The 14,864-nt window shown below is 38.7% G+C and overlaps 1 long non-coding RNA gene across 1 annotated transcript; it reads left to right on the forward strand.

The window, feature by feature from the left end:
• The first annotated feature begins 11,979 nt into the window (after nt 1-11,979).
• On the forward strand, nt 11,980-13,357 carry LOC121899843. Its single transcript, XR_006096791.1, has 3 exons — nt 11,980-12,086; nt 12,317-12,556; nt 13,206-13,357. It is a non-coding gene; the product is annotated as an uncharacterized LOC121899843 (long non-coding RNA).
• The last annotated feature ends 1,507 nt before the right edge of the window (nt 13,358-14,864 follow it).

The following is a 14,864-nucleotide window of genomic DNA, read 5'->3' on the forward strand; positions in this document are numbered from 1 at the left end:
TGTGGGTCCACACACACAAACACCGTCTGTGTGTTTTCTCCTCCTTTCTTTCTTTCCTTCCCTCCCTGGGTATCACCTAGACTTTGATCTGCATCACAGACTTGCACATCCCTTTCCCCTTTCTTGTTCCTCCTTTGCTGTTGATCTGTCTTCCAAGCATCTTATGAGCCTATACCTTTGTTCCTCTGGGTTTCTTCCATTGCTTACTTCTTTATCTTTCCTCATACGGACACATCCTCACATACGTGACTTAAGCTTCTTTCACATTTTTCCTCAAAACAGGTTTGAAACCAAATTTGAATGTGGAATCATCCTGAAATTCTCCCTGAGGGAGAGGCTGTCCAGAATTAACACAACTATCAAATAAGTCCCCTAAGTCTTTAATCTGAGGTAAACAATTACCGGACAAACAGGACAGCAGGAAGGCATGGATCTGGCACTTGTTCAGCATGAGTTTCCTCTGGCAGCAGTTAATTGAAGACTTGAAAGAGATAAAGATTTAAGAGGGGAGAGAGAAGGACAGTGATGAATAGCAAGAGTATCATAGGCCCCTGTATCTTCCATCAGTCCTACTGCCTCCCCACCTCATTCGAAGAAGGCAGTAGCCATGGTAACAAGGACAAAGAAGGGCAGAGTGAGAAGTAAGTATAAAAGCAGGATGGAAAGGCACAGGAAGAGAGTAGCAGAGTATTTTAGATGGAGTAGAATATGAGATACAGAAAGAGGACAAAGAGAGAGACACAGTCAAAGAGAGAAGGCATGAACAAGCAGAGACAGGACACAGACAGGTCATCTCCTCCGAGGTCTGACCCTGAACTAACGGTAGGTCCTTCCTGCTGTGTGGAGACGTGAGCCCCTTGAGGACAGTGACATTTGCAGGCATCACGTCTCAAGGGAAGCAATTTCACAGACACCGTGTGCTGCTGCAAGAACTTCCATTTAACAAATTTAGCCCTCCGGGATCATAAAACTTCAGGGCCATTTACTACCTTATCAGCCTTTGTTTGTCCTCAGATTTCAATCTGTGTTCATCCTCCCGAACTGTTCTTGTTTTGATAGGTAGGTTCTTGCTGAAAGTCTTACGAATTTGTGATTGCAGATACTTCAGCATCTTTCTCTGTGACTGCCAGAGTCCATAAGAGCAAGACAGTTGAAGTGTTGCCAAGTGTTTGTCTGTATTGCAGTTTCGGTGGGATGTCTTCTCATGGTGTTTTGGGAGGTACATTGTTAGAAAACCTACAATATAAACAGACACACTGAAGAAGGTTTTGACACAAACAAACACTACAGTGCACTGAACGCTGCCTAGACAATGCAGCAAAGTTGGGTAACTAAAGAATGTGATCCAAACCATGTGGCAGCTTGCTAGAGCTGGAATTGTCAGAGGCAAACTTGTGGTACATAAGTTGCTGGTTCAGCTCAATTTATGGTAGGATTATTGACAATCAGAGGAAATTAGTTTACATAGATGTTAGCATTGCTATAAACAAACACTGTGCCCTGAAATGTTAGCATGTTTGTTTGACATGACAAGGAATAAAATTGGTGAAATTGAGATTAATCATCTTTGTCCTGAAGATTTGTGTTTACTGCCTTTTTACTTTTGGGTATTCAATTTTGAAACATTGTGCCTCCTCAAATGTTCTAGGGCTAGTCAATAACAAGAGGCATCATTTCCGTCATCATGTACAATTAGAATTGGATGAGATAGCATTTTCAGGCTGTCAATGTTTAAAATCTTGACCTTTGATATTGTGTCTGAAAAAAGATAAGTTGGGCAGATGGTGCTCAGTACCAACACACAGCCCCCAATGTGTGAGCAGGATCAGCTTTTTTCTTGCTATCTTGGCTTCAGTAGGCCTCCCAGCTCTTGATGGTCGTTGCAAGGTTTAATACTTAAAAGATTTCAGTCATAGAAACTCCAGTGGAACTGGTCAGTGGTTTACAGGTTACATAGGTAGTGTTGATAGCTCCCAGTCATGCGCTTCTGTGTTCACACATAGAATGTCAGTGTATTTTTAACTCAGTGTCCTCAGAACCTTTATTTGGCTTTTACAGTAAATATTGATTTCAGTCTTTGTCCATGCACTGAAGACGATTCGGTTTGAAAAATATTCTGCAGCTTTTGCTCCAAGCATAAAACTGTGTGGAGAAAGTGGTCTGTATTCGTTGTCTCTAATACAAATATAATAAATATAAATACTATATTTGTTTTGATCTTGCGTGCATTCACATTGGTGTTTACACTTATTGGATTATTTTTGCCTTGTCTAAATTACTGTTGCCTACATAATACAAATGAGTTAATGGTGGGATATTACAACTCAAAATTCATAAAAAACTGCACACAGCAATGCAATTTTATGTTTTCTTGTGTGGTTGAAAAATCAGGCACCAAAATAATTGTTCTGCTAATTGGTCAACAAATGTATGCTGTAAGAGGCAATTATCCCTTACTGACTTGGAGGTAATTAACACATTGTTTCTCTTCATGTGACTGTATTATTTTGGGTCTGCATCAACTGGTCCCTGATAAGTCTGGGAACAGTTTCCTCACCAAATAGCTGTCCTAAAACAATTAAACAACTATAGTTTAAACATTGTTTAAACAAGCCAGATTGAGACTTTTTTAAATTGATTTCTGGTATAGGTATATGTTTTCACAGAGTAGATCATCACTTTATAGAAGAGAACATGCTAATTTTGTTAATAACTGACATTAAATGTTCAAGTTCAGTCTCATGAGGAACAATAGCTATACATGTTGTGTGATGTCTGTCAATAATTAGGCTTTCTGTTTCTGGGTAGTTTTAAAAGTTTAAAAGTATAGGGAATGCTCAGGGTGAAGTGTAGCTTTAACAAGCTATTGTCTCTTAGATCAGAAAGGCCAAATTTAAGGTGAACCCTCATTAGGAAGAGGGAGAACTACGCCAGGCTGTCATTACCTGCCGGCAAGCAAGTCTACCCTTATGTTGGAATACTGCTGCTGGATCCTCGCCTGAGGTTTGACTCTAATCTAAACTGTCTCTTTGACGGCCAGAACAAACTGTACAGACTCTTTCTCACCCCGCCCCCCCACCCCCCCACCCACAAACTCTTTTCCTCCTGATTGTGCACCTTTGAGTTCCTTTTCACTCAAATTCAGCAACCCTACTTCAAAATGCTATTTCATCAGCATTTGGTGGCAAATTTATATCTTACATCTTTCCAGAAAGGGGATGGAAAAGTAAAAGTGGCAATCAAAGTGCACTAGAATGAAGAGAAAAGAGAAAAACTGAGGAGGGAAATGATATTTTTATGATGCACCTGTTTTTTTTCTCTACAGAGTTGCAGATTAACACTTTTCTTAAGGTGCTGGGTTTAAGATCATTGTGACTTGATGTTTCCAGTTTCAATCCTTCTATTAAAATGAAAAAACCAAGGGAATGAGAACAACTCTCCTTTCACTCAAAAACTTCTGTCAAAGAGCTCTCGAGCAGAGAAGACTTCCTCCAACTACTCCAGCAGGAATGCTAGCAGAGGAATGGTTACTGAATAGCTTTCAAATGTGAATGTGTGGAAATGAAGTGAAGCCTGCAAGACTTGAGTCCCCACTACACTCACATGTCATACTCTTCTCACTGCAATATATATCCAACATACCCCTTTGATTATGGTGGTGTACTTTAGCCATCTCTGCTCTGCCCACTCTTGCTGCCATATCTGCTGCCACAGTGCTCACCTGAAAGCTATGCTGTCACTTGCAGCTACTGTTCATGAAGCATTTCAGAAGCCTCATCTCCATCGCAGCTTCACTCCCCACTGCCTGCCATACTAAGTTTGGTGCTTCCTTTTGGGGAGCGACAAGGTCACAGCCAAGATGTCGAAAATCAATACTTTACATATTCTGCATTGAGGTAATCATTCTACATGAGCTGGCTGAACTGAATGATTGTGCACACAGTAAAACACTTTCCTGGATTAGAAAATGGAAAGTTTAAAAGACATTTTTTAAGATTTTGATTAAAAACAGGTGGAGTTAATTTAGAGACTGGATGTTGAGCAGAGCACAGCAGAGCAACACAATCAGATTTGCTTGTGTTTTGTCCTCTACCTTTTCCTTCCTCTCACTTTGTCCCTCGATTTCTCCTTCCTTTTGTTTGCCCCATAAAAGGATTGATTGACCCAACCCAGGAGTTCACAAACATGCCTATGAAACTGGCCATCTGTTTTAGGCACAGCTTGTGAGATAAAGAAATAAATAAATAAACCCTACGTGCATGAGTGCGTGTACTTGTTTGTTGGTGAGTGTGTGATTACAATGGGGGGAAAAGTGATAGCCTTTGCACCTCATGCATGCATGTGAGCATGTTTGATATGCAGCAAACGTAATGTGGTTTGCTCTCTAAGAAATTGGTTTGGGTGAACTCAGACAGCGGGGCGTGGATCCATTTTCAATCAAGATTACTTGTGTCTAGAACTTCAGACATTATAAATCAATCTACTTAAATAAACCCTGTCAAAATAAACCCTGTCAAATAAATATATATTGTATAAATAGTGCCCCATCATTAGCAACAACACAGCAAAACTCAATCCAGATCAGTCCTTTCTCATATCATTCACCTATAAAGTTCAGTGTTTGACAGCCATTCTGGTTCACAATGGCTGACAAAGTGACAGGTTCCATCTAGCTGTTGCCTTCTTGAACCTTTCTGACCCATAAAGCCCAAATAAATGTAAGTCTGGCAGCAGAGAGTGCAGGAAGCCGATTATGACAAGTGGAGTCCATGATGAGGTACCCACAGACATACGCAATTGTGGGAGCAGACACACACATACACAAACAGGTTGCACTAGTACATGCTTGGACAGACAGTGCAAGCTGATGCTTGGAGGGCCTGTCAGCCACTTGTTTGCCAGTTCACTGCTGCCCTCCCTCCTTCTCGGGTCTAAATCCTCTCTTCCTCATTCTGATGTAGCAGGACTTTGGGCTATTCCTATAATTGGACAGTGTGTGTGATTGTGTGTGTGAATGTGTGTGTGTGTGTGTGTGTGTGTGTGTGTGTGTGTGTAAACATTCACAGAGGACTTTATTAGGTTACAAGCCACTGTAAGAAGCTGTATTCAACAGGAGTCTCAATTGATTACTTTTTTATGTTAAATATTTTTTTTTTATATTTTGGATTATTTGGATATGAAATAATGGACAATGCGAACAGCTCTTTCATTTAGTATTCCATTTCATTTGTAATCTCTAATTTTGCCTACATTATGTTTTGCAGTACATTGCAAATTATATATCATACATCATACACACACACATATAAGATATACAATTTACATTTGGTAGACCTTTTTTATAGCAGACATTTTGAGTTGTCATAGTATGAAAAGCACAGATACTAATAATAATATTAATGATGACTTGTGTCCCAGTAAGTCATGAGAGGGTAACAGTGAGCAAGCATGCACAATGCCAGGACCCTGAAACTGAAGCAGCTAAATGGAATTCAGCCATCATTAATGCTATTATTAACACCTGTGATTTTTCTACTGTGACATGTCAAAATGTCTGTGAAAAAAAGAATAATTTCAGTTCTGGACTTCCACAGTTGCTAATATTGCAACTAGGTGCAAAAATCACCTAAAGTAATCATTTAGGTTGGCTTGTTAACATACAGTACATGGTACTGTTCACTTTCAAACAAGCAATACAGCACACAAGTATCTAGTTAAGCTAACTCCCTTTCTGTCATAAACACCTCACAATATCCCACATAGCAGAGACATTTGGTCCAGATTTGGCATGAAGCTGGCACAGCTGGCATTCAGCACTGGCATAAGGCATATGAACCCACCATGTCCTGGGTGTGGCAGAGGTAGCACCGTCTTTAAAGAGGCAAACAAGATATTGGCCAGCTGTTGAGTGTAGTATTTGGCCTAGATGTCAAATTAGAACTGTGAGCCACATAGGTATGGTTTGGTCTTGTCCTGCAGTTAAAATGTAATGTCAGATATTTTTGAGTAGTAATAATAATAATAATGATAATAATAATAATAATAGTATTTACTTATATAGCACCTTTCAAACATGAAATGCAGCTCAAAGTGCTTTACAATAAAGAAATTACATGCATTGAGTGCTTCACAATAAAATAGACATAAAATGAATAAGATGGCAATATTTTCATACACACAGCTGTCTCCTTATTTCTGTTTGCAACATAATGCTTTCAAGCTAATCCATCCAACTGTAATGTTGCATCAAATAAAATGCAAGATAAAGGGATTATCCTGCAAGTACCTGCATCAAATAAAACAATAAATTAAATTTTAAGTATGAAACACAATCAATTTTAATTGTTTGATAGTTTCAGTTCATGCACAAGAAATTTTTGGCCTATTTCTGCCTGTTTTTTAATGGTTGTGTTTGAAGCTTAAAGCTTTTAATAGATTTTTTTTTTATAACATCACAGAACCATATAGTTTAAAGAAGACTTTTATGCCATGAAATTACATCATTGGAGGTACACGTTGACTGTCATTGACATTTTCTGCCAAAAGAATGAAAAGGGGACTGGCATTTGTTGAATTTTGAAGTCTTTATTTCAACCAGAGTTCTTTTCTGAAACTCTAAATCTTTTGACCAGAATTCTTGATGCCGCATTGTATTCAGGTGAATCATTAAAGTTATGCTTTCATCAGTTGCTCGTCATTGCTGAACCATCAGTGCCTCATACTGTCAGCATACATAAGCTGCTTGGCTACCAGCTGACTAGTGACAGCCAATCATGTTAACACAGGTGTAGCAGGGCAGCCATTATAACCTGACAGGTCTCACATTACACTGTTGATATTCTCAGGCTATGGCTGTTTGCTGGTCTATCTCCCTATCTCAACACTGTCCTGATGCACTAAACTTTTTGTATTACTGGCTTTGCTAAGATTTAATGTTTACACATGTTTGTTAAGGGAGGCTTAGTCTCCCAGTAGAATCATCATTGCTGCTTGGATTCCTTTGATAACCTTTCCCGCCAACTCTTACTCTATAATCACTTGCTATAAATGGTCAGTTCCTTCACATAACTGTCTCTGACTGAAATATATTTTGCATATTCTAACCACAGTTCCTTCTTTGTGTAAGTTTGCTGATGCACAGACTTGTTCTCTTGTTGTCTGAATTAATGAGCTTACTCGAGCAGCTCTGCTTCTGATCTGTGCGTCACTGTATTGCATTGTGTCTGTGTTTGTACCTGCGTCTGCACCGTTCAAGATCTGTTTATGTTTGTGTGCAAGTGCATAGTTACCTGAGTGATTTGGCTTTGGAACAAAGCTGAATTTCCGTGCTGTGGTTAGCTGTTGGGACAAACATGTCAACGTGCTAACATTTTTTAATCACAACTGTACCACATTAAAGATATGGGTGTCTACCAGCATCTGAAATGTTTCTACTTGTCTGTTGAGCCACTTAAAGCAACAGCGTTAAATCCTGGTTGACACGGGCTTCTGCACAGCTCAACAAAATAGAAAATAAGACTTGCATTAGAAATACAACACTAATCACTGCTCTGCTGTAAATGCAAAACATAGTCATAGTCATAACTCTGCTGCCACTGTGTGTGACACAGTGGTTTGGATAAAGTGGTGGAAAGAGCCTTATGTACAGTATTCAAGTACAGCAGCCATGATAAGGAGGTAACGTAAGTTTCCACTTCATACAGTACATTTGAGATATTTATGTGACATGATCCCCCCTCCCTCATTATTAACTATGAACAGCCAAAAATGCACCCAAAACACTGTGCTACTGATCCACATTACCATGGTTTCACTTTCTAAGTTATACAGATTTTATAGAAGTGCAAGGGAAGATGATAACAAATCTGTCATGGTATTATTGATTTAAATGCCATTTCTTTGAACTTGTGAGTTTCCCAAAGACTATGAGTTCTAAGGAACCCGTATTATGCAAAATCAAATATGGTGGATTCAAGTTAAACTGCTGTGACGGGCTTTTTGTGCCAGATAACCAACCGGCTTGATGGACAAGAATGTGCTGTCAATCTGACACACATCTGTGCTTTTGTCACCACAGAGACGCATGCTCAGACAGATACAGTCACACATGCCGACATTCACTGGTTCACACCCTTTGGAAGTCTCCCAGAGGCACAGTCAGTCAGTCAGTGTCAATCTGCAAGTGTCACTCACAACGTGCCGAGAAAACCAAATCAGCTGCTTGCATTCCTCAGATGCTGTTGCTTTCTTGAAGCTCATAATGGCACATTTAAGAGCAAAGGATTGCTGTGAAGCCTTGTCGAATTCTTCATAAATGTAGCTGACAAGTTAAGAACCGGTTTGACACATGCAGCTGAAACATTTTGCTAAATGGACATGCACTTAAGATACCATAGTAAGTTTAAAGGATCAATTTGGTCTATTACAACTTGTGTCTTGCATACATTTGGCCATCATTCCTATCATTGATAATGAGATTGTAACACACCAAATCAAGTGCTTAGATCTGGGAATGAGGCAACATTGCTAAAAACAGATTTCTGACCTAACATACCTGCTGTAGTTCTGCTGTGCAATGACGGATTACCAACATTTGCGGAGCACTTACTTTTGGTTTTACTTACCAAATAAAGTGTTGTAGATAATCTGGCTAAACTGTTGGCTTATATACAACCTGTTTTATCATCTGGCACATTGACACCAACTCAGTTCACTTAAGTAATAACAGGTGAGCATTATGGCACTAGAATTTTAATGTGACTATAAATAGACCGAAATGCCTGAAAATGCAGGTGTGTTTGTGAAGCACACTGTGATGTGTCACTTGTGGGAATGAAACCCAAACAAACATAAATCAAAATGATCTCAAAATGTAGAAGGCAGATGTTTATGTCTGACTGCCATGAGTTCCAAATACTTTGAAATCCTAGCATAGCAAAAAGAAGTTTGATTAAATCTAATGGTAAACTGAAGCAGACAACGCAGGCAAGTTCACCATGCTAAATTAAAAAAATTAGGAAGTGAACCTGTTTTTTTTTTTTTTATTTCTTCAAGACAGCAAAAAAGTAACCAAAACAGTCCAATTGTGTGATGTTTTTAAGTCTTTGATTCACATTAAAGAAGGACATATGGACATTAGAAAAGGCAACAACACAAACAAAGTCAACTTTTTCACCACCCAAACCCAAGCATATGCAACTATACCATTAATTTCTCTCTCATGAAGGTAAAATCTAAGACCAGCTGCTTCCGACAGATCCTATGGCAACACAATCTCCGCAGTGAAATTCAGAAGGTTTACATTATTTTTTCCATCGAGGGCTCTTTATGAATAACCATGTCAGACTGCCTGGTACAAGGTGTTACTCCCGCCTGGTACAAGGTGTTACCCCAGTCATACTGTATGCAGCTGATGTTAGTGATTTTACACTTATGTGAAAATGACTGTTTGAGTGATGTGGAATGTCTAACTGTTGCAAACTTTCATTTCCATACCTCTCATGCCTGTAGCAGGTGATTACCTTTCTCACTCTTCCCTCTCGCCCTGTCTCTTTTTCTGTCTCTCTCTCTATCTTTATGTCTTGTTGTCAGCGGTAACCTCTCCGGGGAGATGTATTGCTTTAGGCGGTACAAGAGACTATGTATTATACTCTCTATCTCTTTCTTATTCTCCCTCCCCCTATTTCTCCTTCTCTGTGGCTGTCACTTTTTTACTTGATGGGAACAGTTGATATCAGATTCATAGCTGAACCTTAAAAGATGATTCAGGTTTATAACAACTTGGGCGTTGTTTTTGTAGTTAAGGCCATAATTTCTTGCAGTTTTGATCACATTATACCCTCTGTCACAAAATTGTTAAGACCTGAGAACATAGCAACAGTACAATAACAAAACTGATGATGTTGTAATCAGGCGAGGAGGTTAGCAGAATTAGTTAATCACCTGATTTGGAGATAAAACCAAAAGTACAGGCACTGGAAAGTTTGGTAATATTCCCTCATTACACAGGAAAACTGTGCACATGCACAACCATGGTAAATGTGGTAAGTCATAGTCAGTAGGTAGCCTATAGTTGAACCGGGAAAGTTGGTTTCTAAACTGTAATAGATATTTACAACAAACGATCGTTTGTGTAGTCATTTTGATGTTCGCCTTGGTTTTCTTCCCAAATAAGTCTCAGTAACTTTGTGGGTGTGATAGTCTGTCTGCTCATGTTTCCCTGCTGGACTTCTCTTAAGTAATATTGCCACATTCCCACATATCAGCAGCTTGGTGCATACAATGTCATCCATGCACTCCAGAACAACACATAGAAACATGTTCTAATTAGACGTCACTATCAGCAGTAATGCGCAGGACTTGCAGTTAGAAATGAAAATGAACAGCAATCTACTGTGTTAAAGTCTGATGTTTTGTTGATGCATCTATCCACCTACATGGACTATATAATATCATAATCTGATTTCCTCTTTTGTTCCCGTCATAATTTCAACAGCGTCAAGAGGGATTCTGTCACTTGAACTTAAATATATGTCATCTTGGGGCCTTTGCATAAACAACTGATCCTGACATATTTCTTGGGAGGAAAGTCTCATTATTACTGATAGTTAATGGTGTTCAAAACTCCCAAAGCTGTAATGCACCTGAATTATCCCTTAAAATTGCAACACAGAACATTAACATATCAGGTGGATTTGTGCTGAACAGGTTAAGATTTATAGGTTGTTATGGATTGATTGTCTTTTCACTAACATGAGTGCTGATTTCACACACACACACACACACACACACACACACACACACACACACACACACACACAAAGAGTAGTTTCTGTTGACCCAGTACCAGCATGGAACATTCAGTTTTTTTTTTGAATACCGTGTAGTCAGTGCCTGTCTGCTTGTGAGCCTGCAGAGTTAATAATAATCATCATCATGACATGCTCACATCGGAATGCAACCTTTCAATCACTGTTCACTGAGCTCTATTTAAAGCTTTGAATTAAATAGCAAATTAAGAACATCTAGCATCATTCAAAACAGCAAATGTTGCCAGCAGATAAAGACAAATTAACCTCCTAACAGTCAGTGCAGTGCTCTCAGCTGCACTAGACAACAAAATGACACTCATCTTACATTTTTATCGCGCATTTTTAGACGTTTAGCCGATGCTCTTATCCAAACTGAAATTGAGAACAGCAGTATAATAAACCAGTTTATATGTCATCATGTTGAGAAGGGTAACTGTGAGAGCTATTGTGTTCTAAATTATTACGGAGGACAAAAGAGTTGAGGGAAATTCTAAATTGGAGCTAAAGTTGAAGTCAGTCAAGATATAAACTTAATTAATGTTACCTGTCCAATAAAAAAAGATGGAAATTAAAAAGAAAGAACATAAGGAAAAAATATGTCACTTAAAAGTTCACATGTTCACAGGGAGCCCAATGGGGTTCAGCTCCTCCAAAAGAAATCTGACCCCAATGAAATCAAGACTAGTGCACACTTTGAGGTTGCAAAAAGAATTAATTTACCATCTAGTTTATTAATTACATTATATCTACGAATGCCAATGTTGTAATAAGAGATAACATGAAATCTCCCCCTGACAAAAAGCCACGGTAGAAGGCTCCAGTTTTTCCATTTTGACCAAATCACACTAAATGTTCACCTTCAGTTTTTATTGTTGCTGGTTTCCTTTTACCTTGTTTTTTTTGTTTATCTGCTTTATTCTTTCAGACTCTCATTGTTTCTGCTAACACTGCACTGAACACACAAGGGACTACCGTAAACTGCAGCACTTTTAGCCAATTAGTGTAAATCTACTCTTCTTCTACAGCGAGTTAGTCCCTCTGGTTATATGAGCTTAACATAGCAGTTAACATGGAGGCCTTCATGACAGTCAGACCCATGCTATGTTGAAAAAATAAAAAATAAACCTAGGGAAATGTTTGTCTTTTAAGCTACTGTGTGTGCATATGCTTTAATACATGTATTGAAGAAATACATTTTCTAATAAATCTATTCTATTTTGGCCTAGACATCAGTACAGTTGTCCTTTGTTGGAACAAGTTGGACAGTGGGGGTAGGTGAGTACACAAGGGATAGGGATAATTTTGTTTGTCAGTCGTTTTGTTTCCTTAAAGTTCATGGATGATAGATGGACAAAAATACCAAGATGAGACAACCTGAAAAAGGAAGCACCTAGGATAAATTAGACCTTTTCAGACTGTTAACCAGAAATGTTTTGTGAACTCACAAGTTCAAACAGCAAGTCAAACTGGTTTCCTGTAAACATGATGACTGTTGTCCTCGACAGGTGTGGACAGCCATCATCACCCCAGTAGCCCTCTTCGCTCTCCCTCCATCCATCCTTCCTTCCTCCCTCCACCCCCGCCCTGCCTTGCTCCTTCACATGGCTACTGTACTGAATAGTGATGAGAGATTTACAGACTGATGCGGGTCAAGGAAGTATTGTAATGCATCTGGGAAAGAGATGAGGAAGGTGGGGGTGATAAAACTGTTGGTTGATAGGGATCTGAACCCAGGAGACATGCAGGTATGTGTGTAATGTAGCATTTCTGCTGTGATAAGACAAACAGTTTCTAAATGTAAGACAAGGCACAGTAAGGCTAGATTGTGAATAGGATATGTGAAAGAAAACAAAAACAAAGACAAAATAATGGTGAAGACTTGAAAACAAGGCAGGACTTGTGACGCCTGTTTTCACAGCATTCAAATAATCACCAACTTTAAAAATTTCAAATTATTTGGTGCCGTGTTGATTCAGAATGTAGCATACTTATTGCTTGCACATATTAATTTTCCTTGTGTTCATGGGAAATCATTAATGACGGTCCAAAACTGTTTTAAACAGTGGCAAATATTTGAAAGAAGAGACCTTCAATACCAAACACATATGTATTATGATGATAGTAAACAGCACACAACAGTTCCTATTGGTGTCCAGACTCGACACCAAAGTTTTATACAGTATGTTGTTAGTTTTAGGTAGTTTATTGGCAAATGATATTCTAATTTGTTCATAAACAATTTGAGTCAACTGCTCATTGTCATACAGTACCTGATGCCCACACACAAACTAATGAAGGTCCATTGTAGTTTCTTTATATTGGCCAGAAGTTGACTCACAGTGTGTTTTTGTGGTGTGGTGTCCTTTGTTGTTGTGTTTACCTTCTCTCTGCCAGTTGTTGTCCATGCTGTTCCAGCCCCCTGGCACGTACACAAACTGCCGTGTTCTTGTTTTATCTGATTCTGCTGCAGCCTAACTTCCTACTGCTTTCACACTACAGTCCTCGCATGGCACATATCCATTAACATCAGGGGCTCAGAGGTTCAAGGTGAGAAAACTCTAGCTTGTATGCTATAATGCATAATGCATTGCATAATGTGGCTAGTTTACCATATACAATGGAAGTTGTAAAGGACTAGACATATTCATCTGTGGATAAATATATTTGTGTTTGAGCTGTTGTGCACCTAATTTTAATTTACTTAAGAATAGTATAACATTTGTATTTTTAATCTTATGATTTTTTGCGTCAGAATATTGTTTTCATGCACACAAATACTCTTGAATTACTGAATATGCGAGAGCAGTCTGGAAAATGTGCAATCTCCTGTACTCCTCTTCCGTTTTGAAAATAAGCCCACCCACCCACACAGCTTTGGCCCTCCTCTTCCAGTCAGTGTGTTGCAAACTGTTAAGAGATATAGCAGTGCAAAGTGCATGACGTTAGATAAAATCAAGCCTGTTTAGACATGCAGATGTCTATGTACCTAAGTGGTCTCTACTTTTGCTTTAGGGAAAAAGCATCTTAACAATGTCCCAGTGTTTGATGCTCTCTTTCTTTCTCCCTCATTGTTTATCTCCAAATGTCGGTTTGATCACATCCTGCTGGATCAACCTTTGTATCTGCCCTTTAACTGTGTCTTGTGATCATTGCCCTATTTACTTCCATGCTATTTTCAGCATACCTATGTTACAAGGGTAGAAAGTGCTGAGGGTTTGAGATACTGTATTTGGTACTATGAAAAAAAAAAAAGTCAAAATGTCATCTGTTTTGCCCTGCATGATCTCCTCAAAGATAGCCAGTAAAATGATTTTTTTTTTTAAATATAGGGTATATGGGATTATATGGGATGTGGATGTTAACACTGTAGTTGCTCTCTGTGAGCTGCTATTATTGCTCATGGTTCTGTCTGTTAAAACCAGAGCCATCACACATTAAGGCACGTTACCATAACTTGGTGTGACATTACTTTCACGTGGCAAAAGTTACATCATCCCATGGAGATTTGGGTGTGTAATATCACCATTTTAGCAAATAATAATTTAATAAAGATGTTATCTGGTTTGGTTGAGGAAATTTCCCTTCAGCTAGGTCGGTACTGTGGCTGTTTACACCAAACAAAGACATCAGACAACATCACAAGTAAGACTTAATGTAGTTCGAAGATTTTAATTTCCTCTCATCAACATGTGGAACGTTTCCAGATTTAACTTCTCACCACTTCATTCATGTGGTTTCACACAAGTACATCAATCACCCATTCAACAACAGTTATGTCATCAGTTTGTTATGATTTTTTAAAATGAATGTGGTGCTTTTTGGATTGAAAACTCTACAGTATAACTTAACTGGTACTGAAAAGAACTATCCTGCCTAAGATTTTGCTGCAGTGTTGTTCAAGAGCATCAAAAGAAAAAAAAAGGAAAAAAAAGATTCATTCAATGTCATATTTGTTGTCACTTCAACATGGAAGCACACCCTTCCTCTTTTTGTAGCTATAACAACGCCGAAGATAAAATATGAGATAGTGTTCCTTTTCTCCTGTACAATCGA

The sequence above is a fragment of the Thunnus maccoyii genome, chromosome 7 (genome assembly GCF_910596095.1).
Source record: "Thunnus maccoyii chromosome 7, fThuMac1.1, whole genome shotgun sequence".
Taxonomy (NCBI): domain Eukaryota; kingdom Metazoa; phylum Chordata; class Actinopteri; order Scombriformes; family Scombridae; genus Thunnus; species Thunnus maccoyii.